General features: G+C 41.6%; 1 protein-coding gene across 2 annotated transcripts in view; it reads right to left on the bottom strand.

Moving 5' to 3' along the window:
• Window positions 1-13745, bottom strand: part of il1rapl2 (interleukin 1 receptor accessory protein-like 2) — a 390657-nt gene that overhangs the window by 14945 nt on the left and 361967 nt on the right. The gene's annotated exons all lie outside the window — the stretch shown is intronic.

The following is a 13745-nucleotide window of genomic DNA, read 5'->3' as shown; positions in this document are numbered from 1 at the left end:
ACTTGAATTACAGTCAGATTGGCAATTTCTCTAAATTGGTGACTAAGAAAGTCATTCACTCACACAAATAAACATCCAGGCAAACAGAACTGTACTAAAACACTTTCCACCCGTCATTCCTGCATATAAAGCGCAAAGAATTGAGTGAATGAGGCAGAAAAGGACAAAAACTCACACCAACACATGAACATGACTTCTGTAAAACCACAAAAACAAGCTGGCTGTCAAGAGCCAATTAAGGAGAGGCTAATTGTTAATATTTATTTGCTTCATTTGCTCATATAGTCATTCTCTTTGGAGTTGGACTCTGCAGGGAGGTCAGAGGTCAGAGGCTGGATGAATATCACAGTTAAACATTAAACTAAAGCTCCATCAGGCACAATTTTGAAGTTAACATTGAAAGAAATGTGGAAGTGTTGCTGGAAATACCAGTTCAACGATGAACTGACAGACCAACCATCGGCCAATCTGGTTTAACCAAAATCGAACATGTAACAAAGCTGCAGAAAAACAGATGTTTTAGTGTTTCAGACACTCCTGTTGCTCTGTCTGCTGGATACGTCAGTAAAGCAGGCAAACTGTTTGCTGACTCAGTAACCACAAGAAATTACCAAGAGTATTTTAGCTAACGGCAGCTCAATGATGTGACTTTGTTACGCAGTTTCTCTGAACTCCTGTCCTACTTCTGTCCAATTCTGCTAAATCAAACCTTGAAGTGAGACAATTGTGACCACAAGTGGAAATTACAGGAGAACGGTAGATGCTGAATTGATTCAAGCGGAGTCGTAAAATCATCAGACTGACTTGGTGATGTAAGTTAAGGTCACTGAAACAAAGTGGAACTGACAAAAAAAGAGGAACTGTCTGCGCACTTCATGTTTTTTACAGAGCTGTTGATGATAAGACGGCAAAAATCACTGTCAGCCTCACCACAAAGTGTGCTGGCTTGACTGAGAGAGACAGGTGACCTCACGTCAGCATGTCAGACACACACACACACACACACACACACACACACACACACACACACACACACACACACACACACACACACACACACACACACACACACACACACACACACACACACACACACACACACACACACAATGTGAGATCATGTGTTTGTGTGTATGAATGATAGTGCTATCAGAGGCTATATGAGTGTATGGGAGATTAATGGAATATGGCTGCTGAATGACACCATGAGAAACATGATCTATCACTATCTCACTCACTCACACACACTCCTACACACCGCAGACACACACACAAACACACATTCTCAACTGGGAACCACTTCATTTTCAAACCAGTGTTTATTGATTTTCTTGGTCATGGCAGGGAATAATAACTGTGAGCACACACTGTTGTAGAGCATGAACTGTGATGGAGGAATGTTCATTTATTTTCAGAGTGCTTTTTTACAGTATAAAACACAACATACACACATCTGATTATCAATGCAGCATAAGGATCCGAGGCTTGCAGAATCAGCGACATCTTTTAAATGACAAAACTTATCATTTGAAAAAAGCTTTTTATCAGTGCTATATATCAGGACTCCTCAAAGCCAACTGCAACTGTCATTGAGCCTGAGGAAGTGCACTTGGATTTATTGCTGTTGGCCAACTGTTGCATTGAGTCTCACACTGAGTAATTTGTTTGCTTCCTGGGATCCTGAAGAGGAGTTTCTGTTGAGATAAGGACTCATTCACTGGTGGTTGAACTGTGGGTTTTGCGTCGAGCATTGACTGCCTCCTTGGTGGAGGGTGGAGTTTTCTGTTTTAGGAGTCTGTTCACACTCAAATAGGCTAATAAAAAATATAAAATAATTTATTTAGTAAGAAGAAAATACTAAACAATAAGAAGCAAATTAGGCTGAAATCTTTTTTTTTGTTTGAAAGGCCCCACAGTGTACTAACTTTGGCCCTTTGAGGAGCTCTGCCACCTCGTGTTTTGAGTCGGCTTCATTAGGTTATGAAGTGTAACATTTTTCTTTTTGAAAATAGAGTGATCAATAAATTGTTAGTTATTATTATTCGAACTGAAATAATAATTTTCATGAATGCCAACATACAGGGTGTGCTTCTCCCCTCCAACGCTGAAGTTATACATGGATGTGTCGGACCTGCTTCAAAGGGTCGATACAGAAGCTACAAAAATACACAAAATGTTAATGCTACAAATATCATTACAGCTCTGAACTCATTGCTGTGATCAGATGAGACTTGAAAACCCTTTTTGATATGTAAAGTTGAATTGTTTAGTGCCAGTGTGTAATATCAACATTCAGTCTGAGCTGTTGTACCTGTGTGTCACAGTGGAAGCACTCCCTCCTATCTGACCATTCATTTGACATGTCATAGAACTGTAATGTTGTCGTTCAACTTAAGGAGTCAATCAGAGATTTTGTCATTATAAAGACTCACAATGAGCTGGATTTTAAGAACATACTATTGTACAAATTCAAGTAAAAGCTGTGGTGGAATGTAACTAAGTACATTTAGTCAAATGCTGTACAAATGTGTGTTGAGTATTTCTGTTCAAGCCTACTTCATACCTGTATTGCACTACATTTCAGAGGGAAATATTGTACTTTCTACATCACTACATTTATTTTACACTTACAGTTACTTTTTACATTAAGAAAGATATGATATTCTCATATAATGCAGTACTGTACTACTAATCCACCCTGTAGAGTACAAAGTAAGGTTTTCATCACTTGTGGGGACATTACATAGATTTACATTGATTTCCTGGAGACTTACCATACCCTAACCCTAACCACTATTTGCCTATTCCTAACCCTAAACCTAACCTTACCTAACCCGTAACCCTATTCTCAGTTTTTACCCTAAAATTTATGATTTACATTAAGGGGACCTGCATTTTGTCCCCATAAGGGAGGTGAGTCCCCACAATGTGACTGTGCAAACAGATTTTTGTCCCCACAACGTGAGTAATGCACACACACACACACACACACACACACACACACACACACACACACACACACACACACACACACACACACACACACACACACACACACACACACACACTGACAGACTTATGACATCTTTCACCATCCGATGTGGTTTAATCCAGGGCGACTGTATTTCAGACTATAAAGGAGCTTAAAGCAGGAACAACATGTGCAGTAGGTGATACATGGGCCTCCCTGGTTACATTATTACTAATACACACTTCTTTTGGATACACTAGGTGTGTGTAAGCTCCTAATCATTCATATTGATCCAGAGTGAAGCTCATGGTTGTGATCATGTTCCATGTTGTATCAGTGTGGTTAGAAAGCTCCAAATGATGATATCATGAATAATGAAGAAGGAAACATCATCAGAGACGCGTGGATGTTACATTCTCATCGGATATCCTGATAACTACATTTTAAATAAGAATATATAAAATCTAGAAAGTTAAAAAGCAAACTCTTTTCAAGTGTCGCTGCGAACAAAATAAGCCAACGTCTGAGTCCGGGCTTTGTTTTGAGCACTCGACTGTACTTTCGTGGCTCTCATCTTGTGTAGGTGGTAGAAGAGGCTCGTGGTGTTTCAGCCTGTCACGGCTGGTACGTGCTGGTCTGTGGCACTTTTTTCAAAGTCCAGTTTTCTGGTCTGTGTCAGACTGTCAGTCAAAAATGAGTGGAGTGACAGTAATGTGCAACTTTGTAATGTGTTACTCCATCACTGGATGTGACAAAGACGTCTTTCTCTTCTCATTCTGCACAGTCGATGTTTAACAAACGGCAGTTTCTGGATGAAAACAAGAACACTGAGATGAGGCGGAGAAGAGACAAGAGACGAACAGATTGGTTCTCTTCACCTCCGTCTCTCTGCTCTGGAGTTAAAATATGCCAAAGCCTTGGTTTGCTGCTGAGGGAAGAGCGTGAGATGGCAAAGGATGAAGAAGAGAGATGAGGAGATCATCTCCCTTCAACAGAAACTACACGCTCAGAGAAGAAAAAACAAGAGCGAAAGCCCCTGTGTATGCGGGGATAGACTCCCTCAGGATGAAGAAGATGGAAGAGGGCTGGAGGAAAGAAATCAGCCAACTTAAAGAGCTCCTCGCTGACAAGGAGAAAGAGATCAGCAGGGCCAATAAAAAGAGAGAAGCTCCATCCAGAGCTCACATCGACACCTTGGCCGTGCTGAGTAGCACACAGGCTGATGTGTGAGGCTCCCCAGGACAAGCTCCAAAAGCAGCTGGCTGAGAGAGAAGAAAGCCACCAGCAAGAGAGAGCAGAGAGTCAGAGAGGAGAGCATGAGGAAGCTACTCGCTCAGAAAACTCCTCCTCCTCCTCCCCTACATTTCCCTTTCCCTTCCTGTATTTGCAATAAACAATCAACTAAACGTTGCAATTCATATCTGTCGTCTATCTTTGTGAACAGACAGTCACAGATGTACATTGTAAAGTGAATGAAATCGTGTCAGGCTGTTTACAAATGAAGCACGAAGAACTGAAGAAGCCTTTTGGATGAGAGGCCAAATGTCTTCTAGGACCACAAGCCAGTCCAGCTGCCTTTGGAAGCACTTAGAAGTGCCACGACCTGAATGAATGAGAATCCTCACAGACGTCTTAGTTTGGTTCTTTTTGTAGGTTTTGCAGCAAAAGTAAAAGCACTGTTATTTTATTCTATATTATCATTATTATTACTCATGCATCAATGTAAAATCAGGATCTTACTGTTGTAGTTGGTTGATGCGGAACTCATTTTGAACTATTAGTATGCAACTAATGATTATTTTCACTCTGGATTAATCTGCTGATTATTTTCTCCATTAATTGCTTGTTTGGTATGTAAATATTCTAATAGTGAGAAATGCAATTGCCTGGAGCCCAAAGTGACACCTACACAACCAACCAACAGCTCAGACCTCAAAATCATTAGAAAGAAATTAAAATGGCTGAAATCATTGAAGTTGCCAATACATTTTCTGTCAAATGAAGTACTTAATTTTATACTTCAGTACAGCACTCGAGTAATTCGGTGCACTCAGTTACTTTGAAAGAAGCCATTCTGTATAATGAGTACATTTAGAGTATTTTTAGATTATGGTATTTCTACTTTTACTCAAGTAAAAGATCTGAGAACTTCATCCACCACTGAGAAAAAGTCAAAGTAAGTTGAGCATTAGAGGCAAAATGTTCATATCAAAAGTAAAGTACTTCAAATGCAGCAGCTTGACCTTTGCCAGTGTTCTACTATTCTGCGCCATTTCTCTGAAGCATTAAAACATAAGCAACACTTTAGTGGGTCGAGGTGGAGAGACGTAATTTTAACAAACGTTACACACTGTTGAGGAGTGCAACATATCTTGTAAAGTGCTGATATGTTTTGTATCTAATCCTAATCTGAAAAGCAACCGGTCATAAAAGTCCAATATTTTCCTCTAAAATGTGGTGAAATAGACAAGTGACCTCAAAAGTATACATACATACATAGTACTTACTTAAAAATAGCAGCTTTCCTACTACTACGGTGGTAAAAGGGTAAATCTGACATTTGTGATACTCTAAAGTGCTTTAATGCCTTAATTGTTCCCAATTTTGGGGGATTTTTCCAAAAGACATCTTATCATTCTTGGACAGATGGATAAGTCTTTAAGTGACGACCCAGCATGGTGATACAACAGCCTGCACCAGCGTTAAAAACGTTCTGAATCATTTGTAAAACTCAAAGGCTCAGAGTGTGTTTCGTGGGCCAAACTGAAGGAATTTTTTGCGTTATCTTTTCAGTTGTATTGTATTATTAGCACCTGACATATGCATGTGTCTTGTGTTGATTTTTGGCATGTAGAACTGTTCGTTATTCTACTTTTCATGCACGCTATAAGCCACCTGGGGACAGCTCTTCATCCTGAGAATCAGCCGTTTTCTGGCTCTAGTATCAAACTATGTGACATAAATGGCAAATTTTAAGAACAGAACTGAAAATGTAAGGCCTTCTTGAAGATACAGTTGAAATGAGTTAATATTGCAGTTTTGTTTATTTTTTAAACTCCCTGTGACACAATCTTCCACAATGCACCTATATTTTTATTTCCAACCACAGTACAGTTACCACACTTCACCAGTAGACGTCTCTCCAACCCTACTCTGAGCCGCTACACCACCTTTACTTATACATGGAGGCACTATGTATCGTAGAAAGAGGTGGGACAGCGACAGAGGGAGGGGGGAGGAGGGGAGGAGGCAGGGGCAGATGGAATGGTGGTCCGAGGGGGGAAGAAAAATAGTGAAATTTAACTAATTACCAAATATTTGCTCTACAGTGAAGTGAACTCAGATTGCTTCCATTAGTAATGAGACCCATTTAGAAACCTCCGCCTCTCCCTCCATCCATCCCTCTCTCCCTCTCGCTGTTCTCCCCCCTCACTCTATCACCACTCCCTTCTCCATCTATCTTTCTCAGATATTTTCCATTAGTAATGAGTCACTTGCTGCCGTCTCCTGATATCAGTGCACAGGAAAATGGGAGCAGAATTTGAACGTCGAATTTTAAGTGTGCTTTTTACTTATTGGGCATAAAAAGAGTAGTCGGCGGTAATGGCGGTGTCGGTGTCCGCATGTGATAAGGGAAATTTCAGTGAGACTTTGCATAAGTCTTCTCCCGGTCATGCTCTTTGTCTTTCTTCATGACCAAACACAATGACACTGACTCCACTCTCCACTGCATCCTCAGTCTTTCAGTTTTCAGTGTTCTTCCACTGGCTTGATTAGAAGTGCATTTAGCATATGTTGCCAAAGCAATTTGTCAAAAAACAACATCAATGATTATGAAATAAAAATAGCCTTAAAGCTTGTCTTCCAAACGTACCATCTGTCTCAGCTTTCAGTTTGGAGCCACCATGAGATGCTGAAATGCCTAAAGGTGCAGCTTCTTTTAAGTTTACTAGAAGCTGAAGAAAAAGCCTTCGATACGCGACTGAAGTGACGAGGGAAAACCTCAACTTCCCCCCAAACTCTTGTCAACATAGGTACTAAATTATGTTCTCAGAATGTAGTCAGCTTTAAAGCCAACAAAGATGAACAGAGGAAGCCTTTCCTTCAAATCTGTGCTGCACCCACGCAGGTTACTCTGTCTGATCAGACCTTTTTCCACTGAGGCTGAGCTTTAATGACACCCCCCTCATTTACCTGTTTCTTGCTGCTGCTGTTAGGGTGCAAAAGCTCTCAGCTCACATAATCCCAACATAGGTCCAACCATCCTCAACCTGTACAGAGGTATGCTCGACCAGAATGAGGCCTGTGTAGGTGTTTAAAGACATTTCAACGTGTACAGCGGCCAACGTCAATTTGTCAAAGATGGCGTTACAATATGATCGAAAGCTCCAGGACAGCTGTGAATGGCCTTTGTGTTCAGATAAATGTTTTCCACAAGACGTAAGAGACAGGGCAGCTTATTACTTTTCAGGAGAAAAGGAAAAATGCTGCAGATATTATCACTCCATGGCCCCATTTACATTTTCAAATTTCAAGTGTCTCCTATTTGGATAAAATCTGGATGAGATTTGAGACACTTTTGTGTACACTTATCCTCATCTCTGATGGCCAGATCACAAATCTGACTCCATCTGTCTGGCTTCTCCCAGGCTACAAGCACAGAGGGTGTTTGGTAAATGCCAAAAAATGCACCAACAAGAATACACTTTGCACACTAGCAGTTTAGTTAACAAGAATAACAACAAGGGAAAGGAAGAATGACGGAGGAGTGAAGATGTCTGCACCTTAGAGACACTGATGCATTAACACCTTTTCATCATCTGGCTGGAATGCTTCTCTAAACCCCTCCTGGGGTGTTTTGAGCAATTAGATTTATCAAAGCTTCCTGGATGCATTTCCAGTTGGCATTTTTGATATGTGACAGCGTCCAAGACCTACATAGAAATGGGGTCAAAGGGAAAGTTTTCTCGCCACAAATCAGTCCTCAGTACACTGTCTAAATCTCCATTTTTTTGCCTCTTGAGGACGCAAATGAGCTGGGAGCCTGAGGTGAGCCTAAACAGAAACCTTTAATGACACCAGAGAAACCATGTCCTCCATCAGTCCCCATCTGTCCTTCTGGTTGTCATCTTCTCTCAGTCCCTCCTCTCTCCTGTCGGCTCTTTCAGTCCATCTCTCTGCCTCCATGCTTCTTTCTAGTAAGGCTCTCGTCATGGTGGCTGAAGGCAGCTCTTTCTGCCCTGTCAGTTACAATAAGTGGATGTGTATGGTGTGTGTACTGTAGGTATGCATGTGTCTGCGCGAGTGCATGCGTGCAACATAGATGCAGCAACCCATTACCTTGGGTCATTGTGGGGTGAGAGCACACCCTAATTCAATCACACACACAGCGCATGAAATCAAGCTTTGATAACTTGTGCTAAGTTAGGACAACTTGTGCTGTTTTTAGGCTGTCATGTTGTGTTCAGGCGCCCGAATGTGACCTTATTAGCTTCAAGGCTTCAGGCCAGGAGGCGCTGGGACAGTCTGCTGGCAAGCAAGCCTGGTTCGAGAACTTTTGCAAAAGAAGCCCATACGAGAGGTAACAAATGACTGTGCTCATTCCAGAGGTTTTCTGCAGTTCAATTCTGAGGTTAATAGTCACTGACCATGCAGTTCATTTTTTTTAACACTGTTCTGTGGAGTGGGACTATTTTTGGTTCAGTCTCTTAGACATTAAGTTCAGTCTGTTGCTGGTTTAACATTCGGTTCAGCTTAGAAAACATCTATCTGTCTTAACTCTTTGTTACAAATGTGTTCATACACTGAATGCCTGTAGCCTAAAGTTTCCCGAACTTTTCATGAACTTTTGCATTGAACTCCTTCTGAATGCTCGAGTGAGGCATTAATTGATTTTTTTTGGCCAACTTATGCCGGCAAGAAAAAGCTTCCAGCAAACATGTTCGCAAAAAACTGAACTGAAACAGTAAAGTTTTGGGCATCAAACCCAAACAATGAGTGAAAGGTGGTGAAGTGCTTCACACAGCAGAGCTGATCATGACATTACTTATCGACATCTGACCTATTGATTGATTAGTGCAGATGAATGTGCACTGTAACGAGTGGTAAAAAGTATACCAGGTCCTTCTGCAGAAAATGTCACATAGCTTGTGCATTCATACATGTTAGCTCAATCCTATAAGAAAGGCGATTTTAGATGTACTTAAAGGTTATTTACCAAGTATTCAAGTCTTTTATTCTCTGATTGAAACTGCATGTTATTTTTGTCATACATATTTACACATGCCGCTGTCTCTTCCGGCTGCGATGTTAGTCGCTCATCACCTCAGGACCTGACCTAATTGTCCTGTCTGCTGAGGCATCGCTTTCTGCGCTGTTGGCTGATGCACAGACCCTCTCATCTCTCAGACGATGCCATTCATTGTAAAAATATTTGGAAATATCCCTCCAACTCAAAATCATGCATGGACACTGTAGCTTTAATTGCGATGAATCCTCCTCAGCTTCCTCTCTCTCGGCATCTGAAAATACACTGGTGTTTTGAAGAAGATGGTAAAATGAAGTTGAATTCCTTCTTAGGCTGACTGAATAACAATAATAACAGCGCTGCAGGTGGTGAGTTACAGTAAATGCGGACTCTTCCAGGATAAAGCTTTTATCTCTTGCTCATTTCCTTTAAGTCTAGACTGATCACAGTGAAGGAGATGTAGATAAAGAGAAGCAGACAAGGAGTTTTAAACTTTGGGACAACTGCTGCATATTGCTAAATTGAGAGATAAATGGGAGGCAAAGGGGAAGCAGGAAAAAGATAAGACAGAGATAAAGAGACAGAAAGGAGAAGGAAGACTGGGTGCATTAGAATGGCATTAGGAGCAGACCACTTTATTCAGAATCAAGATGCACAGAAGCACACAGACACACACAAACGCACAAACCAGCAACACAGACAGCGCCGCAACCTCCACCCTAATCCAGGAGGGAACCCACACACAGTTTGCTGGCTTTTAGGGAGATCTCACTTGAAGCTGACAGAGCAGCTACACACAGAACACAGTCCTCTGCTGCGCAGGGATACTTTCAGTGTACTAATACCTGCTTCAAGTTCCAGCTATTCCAGTAATCCGCTACTGCATGTGTTCCTTTACACTACAGTAAAGTGCACTACGTCAAATACAGGAGCATTCTTTAAAGCAATCCAATTACACTTAATGCCACCCATGAGGGGAGTCCATGTGTTTCCCATCTGATCTGACACATATGCAGAATATGCTGTGTAGCAGTGGTGCCAGTTGTTTGCTTTGTACACAAGCACAATTTGCCGTATTCATCCAGGTAATTACAGCGTGAGGTAATGACGACCCTATATTTCCCATCCTGACCCCCTCTGAAGGCATGTGTGTGCGTGTGCCTGTGTGTGAGGGTCCCTCGGGTGCTAGTTAAGTATAGTAAGATAGATTTGACAGCCGAGGCATTCAGCGCGCGTCAGACGGGGAGAGGAAAAGACCTGTTTTTAGTCCTCCTCTCTCTCCCTCTCCCAGTGTTTCTTCTTTTCTCTTTTTCCCTTCACTTTGTCTCTCCCAATTTTCTCGTACACCCCTCACCTTCCCCATCTTTATCTCTCGGTCTGCATCTATTATTTCATCCTTGTTCTCAATTTTCTTGCCTCGTTCTGTCTCCCGCTGTTTCCGTGCCTGTTTATCTCTTTCCAAATTCCCCCCAATTGTCCCTGTCGCTGCTTTTCTGTATTACATACATTTATTTCATAGAGTGGCCATTCATGCAGCTCTCTTTTCCACAAAGATTTAAGGTAACAGAGACAATTCATCTCCTCCTTTATTGCTGTTTGGCTATTTTCTGTTTCTCTCTAGGTCTCTCTCTCTTTCTCTGGGTTGTGGCCTCTGACTCAAACAGGCCCTTTCTTTCTGCTCATCAGATGGAAAGCAAGATACCCCAGGACTGCTGCAAATGTTTTACAAAGGAAGCTGTGCCCTCATGCATTTTTCAGCTGAATATTTAAAGCGGTAACTATGAGATCCTGTTTTCTTTTACATTGTCTCCATCTGTGGTGCTCAGCACACTTAGCTGCTGTATTCCTTCACCACACTTTCTGAGATCATCTGTCAATCCAAATAATGTTAATTTCATTAAGGAAAAGACAGTACCGTGTGTGTGCGCACGTTTGTGGCCGGTGCCCCAACTGTATGGGAACCACTGATGTTTCAGCTAGACTGCAAGTTTATTTAAAGCAGCAGCAGAGCTTCAGTCTAAAACTAGCGAGCTAACGAGCTAAAAGCCATCCGGCCTGCAGTCATAAATAACAGCCCTCTATGCACATAACACCTGAGCAGCCAACTTCCTAACTGATGTGTCTGCTGAGAGAAAAATGTTGTGTTTATTCATCCTTCACATTACCATCACAATGAATTTGATTTAATTTGACACCAAAAGGAATCAGGATGTATTCCTTCAATGATAATTAGAAGATAAATGTCCAGATGTGTAAACTTGACTATAAAAACTATAATAAGGTTTACTCAATATGATATAAACAGTGACAGTTAACTAAGAATAAAGAAAAAAAATGAACACTACAGTCCAACAAACTGTCCATTTCTGTAACATCTCTTGTCTTGACGGACAGTAGTACCGCATCTAGTTTCTTTCTGTCAGCTGTTGAAGAGCAGCTACCCAAATGTTTGAAATTAAGCTTTGCAGGAGCTTTTACATCTTGCACATTTCTTGATGGAGCACACATTTGAAGCCTTAATTATCTTGGAAGCTGTTCACATCCACAAATATTTATTGAGCCATAAAAGCAGCATCAGTTCCTGAGCTGTAGGGGCATTTCTTGTTCAGAATGATAAAGAGAAGTGGAATATGTCCCAGGTAACTAGAGCAGATACGGTTTTATATTTAGCAACTCAGGGTAAACAAATAAAGCACTGCTTTTGGGACAATACACTGTGGAAGCCTTAAATCCAGAACTTGACTGCTTATTTACTGTTTATCTGACACTAAACCATCTGTGAATAGAGTTGAATATCTCTTTAGTTAATGTTAACCTGCTCAGAGGAATAGTTTGACATTCTGGGAAACACAGTTATTTGCCTTCTTGTCAAGAGTTGGATGAAAAGATTGATACCACTCCCACCCATGTCTTTGATCAAAGTGTGGAACAGCAGCCAAGAGGGGCTTATTTCAGATTAGCACAGCATAAAACCAGGCAGGGTTAAAAAATACATCTCCACCTCTGAAGCTCAATCATTCACAGGCTATCTTGTTTGATTAATGCATATTAAAAAGAGGTGAGCAGGAGGCTAACTTTCTCTGGTGACTAGCAGCTTGGTGGAGTAACTTAGATCTAAGATCTCCTCCACCTAATGTGTGTCCGACATGGTTTTTGCAGAAAACAAAAATATCATCACCACATTCAAATCTATGAAATGGCATGTACTCCTTCTCCATCATTAAAAATCCTAGAACATATCAATGTTCTAGGATGCACGGTGGCGCAGCAGGTAGTGCGCGTGCCTCACAGCAAGAAGGTTGCCAGTTTGATCCCCGGGTCAGGCGAGGCCTTTCTGTTTGAAGTTTGCATGTTCTTCCCGTGCATGCGTGGGTTCTCTCCGGGTACTCCGGCTTCCTCCCACAGACCAAAAACATGCTCATTAGGTTAATTGATGACTCTAAATTGTCCGTAGGTGTGAGTGTGAGCGTGAATGTTTGTTTGTCCTTGCATGTGGCCCTGCAATCGACTGGTGACGGGTTCAGGGTGTACCCCGCCTCTCGCCCATTGTAGCTGGGATAGGCTCCAGCCCCCCACGAAAGGGATAGGTGGTATAGATAATGGATGGATGGATGGATATCAATATGCAAAATAAGTCCATCCTCAGTGTCTGTGCACTGGAGGCTTCAGGTTTCCACATCATGCTTGTGTATGCTGATTACTAAACCAGAATTGGCTTCCAAATCATGCTCGCAGGCATGAAAACAGCCTTCTGCTGTCAACCTCTGCACATACATCATTCTGCACAGGGAAGCTCATTCAACTGGAGAAACAACAAGAAAAACACATTTTTGACCAGGAGAGAACTTTAACATTTTTAGTTTTACAATGTGCTAATTGGTGAACTTTAGAGGTCACACAAGGCAAATTCATGAACACTGGAGTAAGGCAGGCTACTTATTTCCACCTGTTTCAAGTCTTTATGCCAAGATAATTGCCCCTTGGGTCAAGCCCAGAGTAGTGGTGAGAGTGGTATCATTATTTTCATTCCAGTCAATCAGTGTAGTTTCCATCATTTCAAACACTCTTTCAAGAAGTTATGTATAAAAAAAGTAATGTTTTAGCTCTGCCCTGAAACATGGGGTCAGACTGAGGAGGATACCGGTACCTTCACTCCCTTCACTGGATCAGTGACTCGCTGGTTGTGAGAGCAAATACCTCATAAACATCAGTACAATGAGTTATTTGATGATGTGGAGTTTGTTCTGTAACGTTTTCATTCATTCAGTTAACATGGCTTCAAATGTTATCACAAAAATGACATGCAGAACATAATAATAAAAATAACTGACGTAATTTTGATTGGCCCTGCAATCGGCTGGCAACCGGTTCAGGGTGTACCCCGCCTCTTGCCCATTATAGCTGGGATAGGCTCCAGCCCCCCGCAACCCCGAAAGGGATAGGCGGTATAGATAATGGATGGATGTAATTTTGATTGTCCTGAAAGAATTCGCTCATCTATAATATGTAAATTGATTGTCTTTCACA

Source organism: Chaetodon trifascialis, chromosome 5 (genome assembly GCF_039877785.1).
Source record: "Chaetodon trifascialis isolate fChaTrf1 chromosome 5, fChaTrf1.hap1, whole genome shotgun sequence".
Classification (NCBI taxonomy): Eukaryota; Metazoa; Chordata; class Actinopteri; order Chaetodontiformes; family Chaetodontidae; genus Chaetodon; species Chaetodon trifascialis.
The sequence above is the reverse complement of the archived record's forward strand: the minus strand, read 5'-3'. Positions and strand labels throughout refer to the sequence as shown.